The sequence below is a fragment of the Phalangium opilio genome, unplaced genomic scaffold (assembly GCF_054372755.1).
Source record: "Phalangium opilio isolate 3A_F unplaced genomic scaffold, DU_Popi_V2 ptg000039l_2, whole genome shotgun sequence".
Lineage (NCBI taxonomy): Eukaryota > Metazoa > Arthropoda > Arachnida > Opiliones > Phalangiidae > Phalangium > Phalangium opilio.
This window is the reverse complement of record NW_028324163.1, coordinates 2,639,701-2,654,967: the sequence shown is the minus strand read 5'-3', so window position 1 is coordinate 2,654,967 and position 15,267 is coordinate 2,639,701. Positions and strand designations below refer to the sequence as shown.

Sequence of the window (15,267 nt, the reverse complement as noted above, 5' to 3'; positions counted from 1 at the left end):
TTTTTGAAACAAACCAATAACTCTTCTTCTACAGAAGAACGAATTCATCCTATCCTAATTCGGTTTTCTGGGTTAACCCACCACCGTGCACCTGCAGTAGGAAAAGCGCTATATCATAGTTGAATAATACTATCCCATCCCATTAGTATAGTACAGCCTGAAACAACAAACAATAGTAAAGGCGACGAATCGATCGATAAACGGTGGTGTGGTCTCAGGGGTCTCAGAAAACCTGGTGTCAGCACGGCCTTTCACCAGTGAAATATACCTTCATCATACATAGCATTTATTATGGGATCCCCCATCCAAAAAAAGAAAAGGAAACCAATTGAATCGACATTTTTTCTCTTTACAAACTATTATTTCTCTCGTTTCAAAAGACGTTATCTCGAACACGTTACAACATAACCCTATAACGCATACCTAAGTATGGCCCGGGGATACACAGTGATATGTTCCTTCAAGGCGTTAGATAAGTGGAAATAAGTCGCAAGATGACTTGGTCCAATTAGCTAGCTGAACTTCCATAAGTATGACGAAACTATCTATACAAGTTCGTAATGCTACTGAGAGACTTACAGTACTCGAGATAACTAGTTCGAGAAGGAGAACGACGGAAGCGAGACAATTGAAGTCCTACACTCGGTGGTGGTTAATTTTGCAGGACTTCCATCTAAATCCTATTTAGTCTGAACTTACAGCGCCTCACCAGGCGTCCCTCGCTTTACCCTGAATCTATGGCCTACGTCAATCACTCCACTTTGTAACCAGTGACAAACTTCGTGGAACGTAGCTCATAAACTTATGATACAGCCCCACTTATATCTAGTGTTAATTTGTATGCGGGTTTTGTGGGCTGGGCTTGAGAACTTACACCTCATAATTCTGAGGTCTTGTTTCTAACTGTAATTCCATTGGTTGGTAGCAAAACGAGGTCCTAGGCACGAGCAAGGTGCAACAGGCAGCGAGATAGATTATTAATTCGCGAGGCGGTAAATTGGTCACACACAATGACTAGTCTAGGCCCCTCCCACAAAACCCGCGTAGATACGTTGAAAAAAAAAACATCTACTCAATGATTCCCATTATCTATATGTATCCCCGCTTCTAAAACAATACGAACTAAATTTGATGGACTCGTAACCTTGTCTTTGCGTCAACACAACGTCCCATCAATCTCACATCCATCTTAACCCTAAACATGAAGCAGACGATACTGCAACTACATTCGACCTCTTTTAGAAAAGTGTTTACTAAGTCTCCTTATCCGGCGGCAACATTCATTTTTCGTTCATGCATGCATGAACCATGATTCAGGAATAACAAAAAAAAATGAATGGCAAAAATAAAGCAATAACCGCAAGAAAACGTTGCGCAAATAGCGTAAGGAGATTGCGTGTCGTGATATGAGAAGAACAAAACAAATGTATTCCTATTCGCCTTCTTTTTTATGATAAGAAAAATCATAAGGCGAAAGTAAACCCTTTTCAAGGAAATATCAGGTATCTTTCAATTGACAGGGTGTTGTGTTCCAAAAAGGGGTGGTGGGTAATTATAGGACCGAAGTACTGTACATGAGTGGGATCAACTGAATTTTGAGTGAATCGATGAAATGTGTTATGTAACTTCTATGACCAGTCCTTAGATTTTGATTGAGCCCCCCCCACAAGGGAAGTGCATGCACCCCCTAACACACAAGTTACTGATGAACATTGGAACTCGTGTTTATGACTGGATGACCCCCTTACGCAATTATTGTCTGTTCAGTTTCTTACTTATTAAATTTAAGGGGTCATCCAATCATAAACACTTCTCCAATGTTGATTCATGATAACTTGTGTTAGGGGGTGCATGCGTCCCTTGTCAACTCTTCCTGAGAGGGGAGGAGCTACGAAGACGTCACGCCCTCCTATCTCTTGCCTCGATTTTTAGCGACCATATTGGAAGTCGTCAGCTTAAGCCATACAATTTAGACCCCCAATATTGACGTAGCTCCACCCCTCTCAGTACCACTCTATAGGGTGTTTGCGCAAGAGTAAAAAGGGAGAAGAAATAGGGGGCGAAAACCGGTTTTGAGGGGATGTCAACATGGCGTCCTAACGTGGCCAGAGCGGGCAGCCGGCAAGGGGAGAGGAAAGGGGGTAGGTAACTTGACGTCACGCGCAAAGACCCTATAGTCTAAATTGTATGGCCTGAGCTGACGACTGACGGCTTCCAATAGAGCTATCTCAGTTGTGACGTCAGTGTCTAGGTGAACGTCACGGGCTACGGGGTGGCGTAGCGGTTAGCGCTTTCGCCTCGCAGCAAGAGGATCCCGGGTTCGATCCCGGACTGTGGCACCGGGTGAAAACCTGCGAACAAATCCTTCTGCGTAGAGTTTGCAAGTTCTCTCCCCGCTTGTTAAAAGGAGTTTTCCTCCGCGGTCTAACCCGGTTTCTCCTTTCCATCAAAACTTGCAGAGGTTAACGGTAATAGTTAGTATAGGGCGCTGTAGGTTAGCTGTGGCATAGGGGCTAGCCACCACCCCTCTATGCATTGTAAAGGGGCCTACCTGTAAATAAGTCGCAAGTTGACTTAGTGTGGACATCCCTTCCTAGACCAAGCTTAGATTATTAGATTATTAGCTTTGGTATTGGGCGGCCATGTTGGTACCGCTTTGGTTTTATGGGGAAATAGAAGGGTGACGTCACACTAAGGCTTCTGAGATAGCTCCATATGGTCGCCAAAGATGAGGTAAAAGATAGGAGGGTGTGACGCCACGAGAGCGTTCGTGGTAGCAGACTATAGAACCATGTAACCCATGAACTTTGGTCCTATCACCCTGTACAAGTCCGACTCGTAAATATACGTCCTTTACGCTATGAACTCTTATCACGATAAGGTCATTGAGGCGTGAAAAAGGCATTTGTCGGTTAAGCCTTGCCTGGGGGTCTTCCCTCTCTGTTCTGTTGCATTTCTCTCTCTCTCTCTCTCTCTCTCTCTCTCTAACCCTAACCCAAGTTGTGTTTAGCAGAGAAAAATGGGTTTACCTTTTCTAGTTTTCATGGTGAGTTTGTACTTAATATTAAGGCGGGGATGTATCGGTTTTAGGCTTAGCTTTGGAATAATGTCAAATTGAAAACGAAAGATACCTTTTGTGGAAAGGTTTTTCAACGCTTCATCGAACTAACAATGCTAAGCCTTTGTCGTCGGTATACTGATGTTTTTATAGTTAGAGCCAGCCGGTTGTTATGGACGGTTTATCAAATATTTTGGCATTTAAGATTCATTATAAATAGCAGGGATAGATTTAATTTTGGAAGTAGGAATGGAGAACAGAGTAATATCTGGGCGCGCGTCAAAGTCCCGGACCCCCTTCCACGGGACGGAGGGGGGGGGGTATGAAAGAAGAGGCGGTGGGTCATAGCGACAGAGGTAAAAAGGAATTACGGGTATTTTTCGCCGTCCCCATCAGCAGCGTCATCAAAACCTAGTTTAAGTGAGTGAACCAAAAAGATAATTTAAACGTTTCGTTACATTACGTGTTGGAGGGAGGGGCTCTATACTGGGTGGGCTATGAGTCGGAATAACTGAAGTAAATACTAACCGTTCTCCATTCCTACTTCTAAAATTAAATCTTTCCCTGGTAATGTCACAGACTTCCTACTACAACTAATGGATCATTCACTTTATAACAACAACAACAACTGTCTTCAGAAGTTCAGAGGCCCTAAAAAATCTGATAACTAACAGGCCTCTACATCAGGAGTTAAGACAGCCACGTTAATTAAGCAGCGACAGACAAGCAAGCATTCAACCTTCAAGGGCAAAGGTACTAAGGTTTTACAAAGTGCGAGTTTTCAACACCAGGAGGCTTTCAACCTTTCACTGTTCAATTGATGGGTAGAATAAGTTCATTTTCCTGGTGTAAGTTAAAGGGCAAGTCTCATTTAAAGTGAAAGTTCAGTGACGTAACTGATTATACCTTAATTTAAAGAACGGCTGCTTTTTCTAAATATAAAAGGAATGAAATATTAAAATTAAAATAAATTATCTCTTATTACAATATGATAATTAGTACATTTAATTAGAATTAAAAATAATCCAGGACTCTTGCGCCATCCGCCATTGATATAGTGGCGTCTGCTAAATCGAAACCCTCTAACCCCTTGGTTGAATTCTAGCAGGCTGAGAGAGATAAGGGGCAAGTGGTTCGAATTAGCAGACGCCACTAAACTAAACTACCTACCCCTATGGGATTGGTTGAATTCTCACAGGCTGAGAGAGGTAAGGGGTAAGGTCATGGCTCTGGCTAGCAGACGCCTGCACTAAACCAATGGCGGATGGCGAGGCAGTAGTCCTCTATTATTTTTAAGACTAATTAAATCTACTAATTATCATATTGTAATAAGAGATACATTTATTTTAATTTTATAATATTTAATTCCTTTTATATTTAGAAAAAGCAGCCGTTCTTTTAATTAAGCTATAATCAGTTATGTTACCTGAACTTTTCCTTTAAATGAGACTTGCCCTTTAAGTAGTCACCTTACATTATAAATTTTATTTTAAAATAAAAAAAAACCCGATATGGGGACAAGTTAAACTGTCCTTCCGATACCTTTACTACGTATTAAACCCATATCCCTTGTCATTACAGGATATTACCTAGTAAGTAAGGCATATAGAACGGGCGTGGGGACGCCATCTTCTGGAGTGGTTAGAAGTTAAAAACCGAGATTTCTTGCAACCCCCCCCTCATCCCCCTGAAGCCTTAGGCAAGTTTTACCTTTGCCTTTATCCTTAGCCTTAACGCTAGCAGGTTCGAATGCTTTAAAGTTTTGAAGAGAAAAATCAATAGGATTTTAAAACTACACGTGCATCGAGAAAGAGGAGAGAAGTGCCTTGGCTGTGCGCTGCTTGCAAGCCTTGGGCCTTAAGGCTATCAGGTTTTGCCTGCATGGTAAAGTTAGAGCTAGCTGACCTAGAAGTTAGAACGTAGCTCCCTTTCCCAAACGTTAGGTATATAACCAGAAGTAAGATGAGACTAGAAGTAAAGAGCTCTAGCATTGGTAATAAATCCTGGCACTATTGAACAAATTTGAGGATTTATTTTTATGCCGCTTCCATCGCGCCTACACTAGAGAGAAAAAAATTGGTCGAGTTCCAAAATATTTCCTACCCCCTTTCCCTCAACGTAAAACCGCGGAACACGGACGCGGGTGCTTGAATCTAGTTCGGCCGTCACCGCCGCGAGCGTCTCACGTTTTGCAGGGGAAAATTCAGAAACCGCTACCGGCCAACCGTTGGTGGGTTATCAAGAATATTCACTTTCGCCAAGTGAAGAATTTGGTTAGCTCAGTACTTCTAGTCTCATCTTACTTCTGATATAACTCGCGGAGCCTTTTATTTCATTATTAAATAATTCATAATATTGATGTTATTCTGGAGATGAGCAGAATTGAATCAGACTTTGTGAAGTTGAAGTTTCGTCTTTTAAATAATTAAGTAGGAACGTTACAATTGTTTACTTGTTTATTTATTTATTTATTTATATTTTCCACTGAAAGCAATCTATAGCAAAGACTTGTTAAGCTTCGTTCCACGAATTTTAATATTTTAAAATTATAAATAATTGAATTATTTAAATTGCTATGCTAAAATCTTTAGAATGGAAGGGGACAAATTATAGTTATTTTTTTTTAATTTTAAGGATTCTTCTACTAATTATAAGGCCAATCTACGTAGTGAAATATTAAATGAAATTCGCATGAATAATTTCAAAAATTGAAATTAGTTTGATGAGATTTCATACGTAATTTTATATTTGCACTTTCGACCAATCGCGTAACGCCCCAGCTGCCTAAGTTTTTGTTAACAAAAAAAGGTATTGTTTTACTGATTCTTTTACTAATTTTAAGACCAATCTGCATAGTGAAATATTGAACTAAATACCCCATGAATTCTTATTAAATTCAAATTACTTTCGTGAGATTTCGTGAATAAATTGAAATTTGCACCTCCGACCAATGGCGTAACGCCCCAGCTGCCTTCTTGTTAAAAACAAAACTCCCGTGGCACGCGCAATTTATATCAAATCTCGCGCCAAATTTCACGCTACATGGAGCATGTCACGTGAATTTTGTTAAAAAGAACGCAGAGGCGTTAAGCGATTGGTTGGAGGGGCAAATTTAAAATTATCTATGAAATCTTAATATCATCATAACTAATTTGAATTTTAAAATAACTCTGAGATACTTATTTCCTAGATGTTTCATTATGCAGATTAGTTTTATAATTAGTAGAAGAATCGATACACAAAAACCAAAAAGCCTGGATTTTCCTTTACACCCTCTTTTTAAAATAATTCAATTAAGTTTAAAATAAAATATAGTTTAACCTATTTTAAAGTTGAAAAGAAGTTTCTTTTTTCAAGCCTACGTTGGAACCACAAGCAGCAATTTTCAAAAATATTTCTAACTAGTCTAGAATATTTTACAAGAAAATCCAGACTTAAATATTGGGTGGTCTTTTTGGTAAAAAATAGAGAGGCTAAGCTATCAAATAACTGAATCTATAACATAATACCACAGTAACAACATTATAATTGATGTATTTTAGGGATGGCCCCTTAATTAAATTAAATTAAATTAGAAATAATTGCCGTTAAATTTCTTAAGTTAAATTTAAAGGGGTCATCCATAAAACACTGACTACAATGTTCACGATAACTTTTGTTAGGGGGTGCATCCCTTGTAGGGGCAAAATATGTCATAGAAGTTACATTAATCAAGAAGCGATATATAGTTTACTAGGGAGAAGGTATAAGATCCCTAATTATTCGCGCGCCATAGTCCCAATCCCCCTTTCAAAATACAAGGGGGCCAGGCTCAAATTTCAGTTGATTTCCCATAGAGCCAACTATCCCACTCATGTATTTCGGTCCTCTAATTACCAACTCTGTATTTAATTCCTTATCAAACATTTTTAAGAAGTTTATTAAATTTAGGCTTAAATTTTTTATTTAGTTTCTTAACCTGTCTATTGTTAGTTAAGATAATTTGAAAAGCCAGTCACGCGTCTAAGTTTAAGCTAAAATATTCCGACGGCATCTTTTCCCGGACCGAGGCCCAACAATATTTATTCGAACGGTAGCGAAAATAGTCCCTTTGTGGTTTTACATTTCATAACGCAGGCTATATTAAATCGCAATGCATGACGGGCTATACGTGGGTGTAGAATTTACGTCTACCATTCTAAACTTTAAAGGAAACTAAATCTTATTTTTCTAAAGTAAAGATGAAATGTAAATTTTACTGGTGAAAAATATAAAGGGTCTATTTTGCCGTAAATAACTTTATATATATTCGAGGGGTCGGTCAGTTAATCTCAACGTAAACGTGCACAGTGGTCATCTTCTCTATGTCATTACTATTTTTGACTGATAAATAGATATCAAGCAACGTGGTCTGGATTAATCTCGAACTTAGAATATAATAAATATGCCACCAAAGAGGGTAGAAAGAGGGGGAGTAGAAGCTAGCGGCTTTGGCAAGGCATTTTGAGTGTTCTCGCTTTTCTTTTTCATTTATTTGTTATATTTTCCTCCTAATATCCGGTTCACCGTATTTAAACCAATAAGAGGGCAGAGAAAGATGCGCGCGCGCACCGGAAGCTTAGAGGTAAACTTCCAAAGCGAGAACACTCCAACCAAGCCTTCTACTCCCCCTCTTTATACCCTCTTTGATGCCACAAGGGCAATTCAAAAATTGAATTCAGTAGCTCTTTACGCTCCATCGCGCGGAAAAATTTAGTAAAAGGCGAAATTTTTATGCGTGATGTGATGAAGCGAGCCTTTCCCCCCGCTATCCGTATAAATACATAGATAGCAGGGATAACAATTTAGTGGGAACGGATGGTATTTGAAGAAAAATTGGAACGCCAAAGCGCACCATATATGATTGCGTTATCTTAATTATTAACGTTTTATAATTAGATAATACTTAACCGATACTTCTAGTATGTCTAAACAACGTTAATCTATCATACTGTCAAGAAATAATTTGATTATGTATATTTATAACATAGTTATTACAATATTTAGCATTTTTGAAAAACATTTTATTTCCGAATCTTATGTATTTTAGATAAAAATTTTATCTCTTATTAAGTATATATATTTCACATACTCTTTTAATGAATTATATTAATTAATATCGGTTTAATATTACTTAAATATTGTTAAAAGAAAAAATAGCACATGCTTGTGCCAAGGCAACGTGACGTCATTAAAAATATGATAAGTTGCCGAAAATCCTAAATATCATCTATAAAATATAAACCATATTTTTTTCAACACAGTGTCAAGATACATCGTTTACATAACGGCATGGCTCAAAATAAGCAGTATATGGTATCTCTCAAAGCAGACACCCCGTTAGAGAAAACAAGTTGGGAAACCAAAATAAACCTCTCCGAGCCGAGACGAATTTACCTTCTAAACACAGGTGTACCAGCCAATGAGAAAAACCGGAAATACATAGTTCAAATTGGCGAAATGTTGCCAAGGTCTTTAGCAAAGGCTTAAGCGTTTAACAATTTCCTTTGTATCCTCATTAATTCTAATGAGGACCTAAAATGTATCACTGAAGGGTGTATTTAACTTTCGGCTCACTCTGAACCGTTAACACCTCCTATAAGAGGAGGCGAAACAAGGTCATTTCTAGTTTAAATCTAGGGTATCTTATTTCACAGACCCAATCGTTTCAACATTTGTGCATAGATGAAGAATTATCATCCACATTATCTAATGAATATCAAAAATGCGTTTACACTATATATAAATGTAGTAAAGCAGAATTAAAGAGTAAACACCAAATTTGAAATGTTAATATCAATAGATGTTCTTGGAATATTAAGATGAAACAGAGCTTTATAGCTACACAACTACTTAAAGAATCGTAATGCCGAAAAATATTTAAAATATTTCCATTTAATATTCTGCAAAAAGGAAATGTTATCGTTTTGTAAGAGATCTAATCATCCTACTCGCTTTATATTAACTTTGATATGCGTGTAGTGTTTCGATTCAGATGCAATCTTCATTACTCGTTCTATATTAACTCTCACTTGTGTCATTACATAGAAATAAGTTTATCTTAAATAAATAATTAAATATAAATGATATTAATTATTTTAATCGCCAGCAAATAACTTTAAAAATAGTTAAATCGTTTAAAATAAAGTTGTTCCTATTATCTTTCGAAACTTTGCTAATATTGACGTTTAAAGTGAAGGGTACCACTCTTGCCCGCTTTCTTCAAATTTTGGGGTATATATACGATTCGTTTCCATTATAATAATAGATAAGAACGCATTCTCGTGAACCGATGGTGGAAGCCCTGCCATTGGGAGGCTAGACGTTTCTCGTAACCCTAGCCGATCGCCGCGTATAACTTAAAACCAATCGATAACGATGGAGAAGAAGCCGGAATGAACAAAGACCTGAAGATGGTGGTGCATAGAAGCTGGTGTCAATGTGGGATTGACGAAGAACAGAAGATAGTGGTGCTTACGAGCCAGAAAGTACAGGCTAGTGTCAATGTGGTATTGACGAAGAACAGAAGATGGCGGTGCTTACGAGCCAGCCAGTACAGGCAAGTGTCCATGTGGGATGGACAAAGACTAGCAGATTGTGGTCCTTAGAAGCCAGTTAGTAAAGACGTGTTGGCAGATGAATGGCCAAATTTCCGTGAACCGCGAACGCGTTCCGGAAATCGGGTATTTGTTTGCTCCGATTTGTAAACTGCGAACGCGGTCACGTGAGGTCTGACAGACAGACATGACACACAGACAGACACACAGACAGACAGATACGTCCAGTGCAATACCTCTCCGTGACGTCATCGCCACTCGGAGAGGTAAAAAATCCGCAACTTAACTTGGCAATAAAATGTCGTACAAGACCAAAATCCCAAATACACGCTAACATGTTAAATTGTGGTTAGTTAAAGGTAAGGCACCTGTTTTCTATTGATTTTCCTTTCCTACACATCACAGGAAGTTAGCTTCTCAGGGGCTAACCGACACGATTTTAGCTTTACTGACAAGTGACTTTGTATTTTACCTTAATTTTTAATGGGCTAACGCGTTTCAGTTGACAGTAGAGGGGTTACCTTTACTGACAGGTTAGTAGTGCTGTGCGAGTACTCGATAAGAGATTTTCTGAGACTCGAAAAAGTTTCGAGTATCAAACCAAAGCTCGATAAATACTCGAACCTGCTTTTGGAAAGCCTTGACATCTGAAAATAGGATGTAGTAGCTATAAAAATCTACAAAAAGGAACGCTTATTGGTTAACAGACGCACATTAGTGCTCATTGGGTAGTTTAGATCAAAATGCCAGTGCAATGTAGTAGGGTAGTAGCTCCTAGTTGGTAAAATAGTTTAAGTAAAAGTAACGAAATACTGTTATAGGCGCGTTTACTACTATTATTTTATTTATTTATTTATTTTTTAAGTTTAGGATAGAAATTTTCGTTTGGAACTTTGCGCGAAGTATAACAATGGCTACAAGTGACTTCGGTGAGGAATGAGATTCCGAAGAAGATATTTTAATGGGGAATTAAGTTAGTTAAATTTAAAGGGAAGAAGACTTATACCGTCCGGGAATTGATGGAAGTAGTTGTCGATGATCAAAATTACACCAAATGTCTATTATCAGAGCAATAAATTAACAGAAAGTGTGAAAACACTTGAAAATCAATTCCCAATTACTCGATAAATACTCGAAACAAATTTTCCAACTACTCGATACTCGATTCGAGTACTCGAGACTCGGCTCGATACTCGATAAGGGAAAATTTAAATACTCGAGACTCGACTCGAAACCAAAAATTCAAGGCTCGCACAGCCCTACAGGTTAGAACGTATTTTTCGCTCTGTTTGTATGGGAGAACTTGTTTAACTTGACAGTAAAATCAATACTATCGTAGACTTAACAGTGCTTTGAGGTTAGGTTGACGGTAATACAGGTTTGGGATATGCATTTTCAGCGGATTTAACGTGGGTATTAAGGTAAATGTAACTTTTGCTTTTAATTCAGCGATAATGTTTTTCTCTCTGTTTATAAAATGGGTTTTTAGAAGAGTATCATAACAGGGTTGCCAGAAAATGTCTCAAACTGAAATTCGGTAGCTTAGACTTATGCATTGTTTTCCTTGAATATAAGTACGATTTTTTAAGTATGATTAAATTTATTTGTCAATCAATATTAATAGGGATATTTGTTAAGAATATAATAATAAAAAATCTTAATTTCGAAAATAATTATTAATTTTAAAACATTTATTGTAGAAAGTCCAAAGCAGCTGGAACACGTGTTCAAAGTTGATTTCAAATTGAGTAAACCCAATCAAGAATTAAACTCTAATCCCCAGACGTTGTTTTAAATCTTAAATTTCCCCTTATATTTTTTTCCCAAAAATTAAAAATTTTTTCATTGTCCCTTTGGTAACCCACGCGCAAAACAATAATTGCGATGTTCTAGCAGCACTGTTTCCAAACTTAAAGTTAAGAGTTGCGTGACAGAATTTTAAAAATAGACCCTCAAAATCTTATATTTAAATGAACATATAGTTGCCAGTAAATTGTAAAGTTTTCTTTCAACCCCCGCCCCTTTACATAACTAATATAACGAAGATTAAGATTATTTCGACATAAATACTACAAGCAGTGTATATCTTCAAGTTTGAAACATACAATTTAAAGATTAATTTCGTACAACTACATGCGTATCGTATCAACACGTGCCAACTGCTAAGCTACAACAGAAAGATAATTCATTATAGCTATTAAAAGTATAGTAGAAGATTAAACCTACACAGCTTAAAAATATGATGATGATCATCATCATTATAAAAAAAAACCCCAACAACTTCTCCACTGAAATAACAGACACTTTAGACTGGCGTGTTCAAAGAGTTAGAGCGTCTTTGGATTAAGAAAAGCAAAGATATTCAAAGAAATAATCTTTCTATTGGCTTGAGTCAGTGTCTATAGAACATCAAGCTGTATCAAGGCCAAATAATACATGTCACCTCTTTGGTTTCCCTATATAATTACGTTACGGCCTGGCAAGCCGTGCCTACAAGTTCATCATCACAATAGAAGTTCATAACAGCTATGGATTCGCAAAAAAACCTTTTTCGGGCAAAAGTTGCCTCAACGTTGTTAAAATTTAGAACAGCAATGGTTTGTTTTGTTACAAAAATTATGTACTTGACTATGTTGGGAGTTGGGCGCACTCCTGTAAGCCAAGCTTCTGGGCGACAAAGCTTTGAGGGAATAAGGGACTTGTCAGCATGCCTACCCTACAGGAACTGACTACCCCGCGTCCGCGGGTGGTGAAATACCCCAAATTCCCCCTCCTTCAGCACTCGATTAAACCTCAAGTACTTCACTCGTTACTCTAAAACACCAACTGATTAACCTTGGACTTCAATTTTCATCAAAACACCTTAAAGGTAGTATACCATGATGGTATATTACATTGTTTAACGGATGTTTGCCAAACAAAACAAGGTCGAGGGAACCAGTAAAAAAATGCTGCCAATTAATGACGTTAAGCAGTAATGCCATCTGAGTTCAATAGTAATAAATATAGAAAAAAAGCTAAAATCAACTGGATTGGAGATGTCACTAACGAAATACAAGGCACCTCAGTAACTTTCTGAACTAAACTGCAGATTCTACAATAGCAAATCACTACTCTTTTAAAAAGCATCTTTAAGTATATTAGGAGTAATTTAACAAACTCCCCTTCCCTTTTTCATACCTTAAAAAATTTAATATTAAAACACATGCTTACAATTTTTCTGGCAATTATATGGTCTCAATTTGACAATTCTAGGATTAAATGTGTGTAAATATTTTTTCATTATTAAATTGTTCACTTGGGAGATGAAACTCCAGTAAGAGATAGAAGGGTGTGACGTTTCAGGGTCAGAACTGTTAGCTCCCTATTCTACGGCATGCAGAAATAAGCGTTGAAATAATCAATATAAAATCACCGACGTGTCTACACAAAATTAACAAAAATTAAGACCGAAGTCACAGATATTAATCAAAACGTCTTGGATTTAACCAAGACCTAAAAAGTATCGATAAGAAGAGAGTTAAGCAAGTGACTGAAGGCCCAGATATTAAAAGTTTTTTTTAAATTAAGACTTACATGCTTAAGATGCTGTTCGGACAGTGGGACAAAGGACGATCTTCCTCGTAGAGCTTAACATGGCGGGTGGGTAAAAAAGGAGAAGGCGTCGGACTGCCCCTTTAAGAAACTAATGTTCCATCACCCTATTCCATTGAATAAACTTAATTTACTGGTAGTAAATTTATTCCCTCTCCATAATTTGAAAAATTTACTTATCTCGGGTTTTCGAGCACAATTCCATTCCCCGTTTACATTTTATAACTACATTTATCATTTTTAGGAGATTTCGTGATGAAAAATACCATAAAACTACACGTAACAATGAAAAAACGATTTAGTCGTAGTCTGCTTTAGCCTCTGCTATGCCCGATACGAGCAAGGAGGATGCATAGTTGTATACATCGTCCTGGCTTGAAGTACGCCTTGTGCCACTCTCATGCCTTCTTTCGCTGGCCTCGTCACCAAGGCAATAGCGCACTCATTTTTATTTTATAAATATTTTCTACCATTTCAATTTCTATAAAAGTATTCTACCAAATGTATACAGAGTGCTACCAGAAGTCTCTGCGGCTACTAGAAATACTACATTAATATAGGAAGATTCGCAGCGACAAGTATATAAATCCAGGGCTATCCGTGATAAATACCATATTCCTTTAAAAACCGTAAATACATTCATTAACCCTGTTCCTGAAGATATACAGACTAAGAAGCAGAGTCGAGTCACAGCCTCCTAGATCACGCGACTCGGTGAACGCAGGCTATATTGCAAAATAGCCAAGTCAGAATTTTCAGGCTACGACCGCGCTGAGTCTAGCTAAGAATTTATTTACTATAAGAATGCCTAAGTAGCGAGATTTTACGCTTCTACTCTTACGCCGGTGTTAGTGGACAAATAGGCCCCACCCCTTTCATGTCCGTCATTGCTCTGCGCTTTCCTATTGGATCCCGAGGGGATAGGTCATACAGACGCGATTGACGTATTCCGAATAGAGAACAAAAACCTCGAGCAAAAAAAACAGAAAATGGAGGCTGCCAGCGGTGCTGAAACGGTACGCGAATGGTTTTTAATTGCCATTAACAAGTAAGTTAAAGGTTTTGAACCTAACTTAATGGATTTTGAATACGTGTCTCTACGTGAAAATCGTTCGTTCTATAATTGTTTCTAAATCGAATCAAGTGTACTATACTTAAGATTTCGTGAGTTCCAAAAACCAAACCAAGGCTTAACGAGAAGGCAAAAGAGATAGATGGTGAAAAACATAGAGTAAGAGAAAATATTAAGCCCCGCCTCCGTTTCCAGCCTCCCCCACCCATGAGGGGGATTGTCGACTATCACGCGCGCACCGGACGCCTTTTTAGGCATTCTTATAGTAAATAAATTCTTGGTCCAGCTGACACTCTCACACCCTTAGCGCCCTTAAGTTGACAATTACAAATTTACAACAAAGAAAATCAAAAAAACATTTCGAATAGTATGCACCCCCCTACTGCCCTAGTAGCCAAATGCAATCGGCCCAACAGTTACGAATATGCTATTGGCCAATGGTGTTGGCAAACCATCAATTGAACAGTCGAAATGTCCTAATTGGCCAATAGCTGTTTTTGGAGTTGGGCAGATGATACAAGTTTCAAGGAAACCAGCATTTGGCCAATTGCTGTTTTTGGAGCTGGACAGGAGAAACGTTATTCAGAGAAACCAGCATTTGGCCAAAAGCGGTTTTTTCAGTTGGGCAGGAGATACATTTTTCATGGAAACCAGAATTTGGCCAATATCTGGTATTTTTGATGGAATGGAAAGGATAGCGTCTCTTAAACCATGTGATGGCCTTCATATTTTTTTACATCATAAGTTGAGTATTTGCCAATAGTAAAACCACCACATCTGCAACACAAACCCCTCCTCTCTTTCCCGGCAATAAATCCCCCACCCCCGATCAATCCCCCTCCCCCAAAGTTTTTATGGTCAACTAACTGCGATAGGTATAATAAAGTAACAAGTTAGGATTCAGTTTTTTATTAAAGAATTTCATTTCATTCTAGTCAGCTTGACAATTGTCCTTTTTCTTTTTCCTT

The 15,267-nt window shown here is 37.9% G+C and overlaps 1 non-coding gene across 1 annotated transcript; it reads right to left on the bottom strand.

Annotated features, from left to right (window-relative positions):
* Window positions 1-7,713: 7,713 nt before the first annotated feature.
* On the bottom strand, window positions 7,714-7,837 carry LOC149680226 (U5 spliceosomal RNA). Its single transcript, XR_016365630.1, has one exon. It is a non-coding gene; the product is annotated as a U5 spliceosomal RNA (small nuclear RNA).
* Window positions 7,838-15,267: the final 7,430 nt, after the last annotated feature.